Source organism: Lipotes vexillifer, unplaced genomic scaffold (assembly GCF_000442215.2).
Source record: "Lipotes vexillifer unplaced genomic scaffold, Lipotes_vexillifer_v1.1 scaffold1122, whole genome shotgun sequence".
In the NCBI taxonomy this organism is placed as follows: Eukaryota; Metazoa; Chordata; class Mammalia; order Artiodactyla; family Lipotidae; genus Lipotes; species Lipotes vexillifer.
This window is the reverse complement of record NW_006798649.1, coordinates 1,327,538-1,328,120: the sequence shown is the minus strand read 5'-3', so window position 1 is coordinate 1,328,120 and position 583 is coordinate 1,327,538. Positions and strand designations below refer to the sequence as shown.

Here is a 583-nt window from a genome sequence, read left to right as displayed (position 1 = left end):
CGCCCCTCCCCCGCGCGCGCGCGCTAGACCCACTCCCCGCCCTCCGCGCCGCCTGCTGCAAAGCCTCGACCGCCGCCAGAGCCAGCGGCGAGCGCGCAACCTACCCCGCCCAGTGCCTCGGCCCGGGAGGGGGAAGGCGAGGCAAGGAGGGAGTGACAACGGCAACGGGCCAATGGGGAGCCCGGAGGGCTGAGGGGGCGTCGCGCGGCCACGTTTTTAGGGTTGGTTGCATCGTGCGATCCCCCAGGAGAGGTCTGGAGGGCAAGGCTGCTGTGTTTTAGCATTGCAGAGAGTGGGGTGCGGAGTAGAGACTAGGGGCGGCTGGCCAATGGAACGCGGTTTTAGCAGATGCGTGAGGATCTGCTAAAACTCACTCAGATGCGTGAGTCTTCCAGGAAGGACTCTGTCGGGGTTCCCCCCCACCCACTCATTTTATTTGGCGGGGAGGAGACGAATAGGGATGCTTATCATCGCTGCTTTTTTGCTCTAACTTTGCACATTATAACATCTCTTCAATGAGGAAGACGCGGATCCCCTCTGACACTTGACCTGAAACACCTACCAATGCCTACATTCAGAGCTG

At 61.2% G+C, this 583-nt stretch overlaps 1 protein-coding gene across 1 annotated transcript in view; it reads right to left on the bottom strand.

Moving 5' to 3' along the window:
* The window catches only part of TMCC2 (transmembrane and coiled-coil domain family 2), a 37,219-nt gene extending 37,087 nt beyond the window's left edge, over positions 1-132 (bottom strand). Inside the window, exon 1 of the mRNA XM_007470682.1 lies at positions 1-132. This exon is cut by the window's left edge and continues 728 nt beyond it. The gene's annotated coding sequence lies outside the window, so the exon portion shown is untranslated.
* Positions 133-583: the final 451 nt, after the last annotated feature.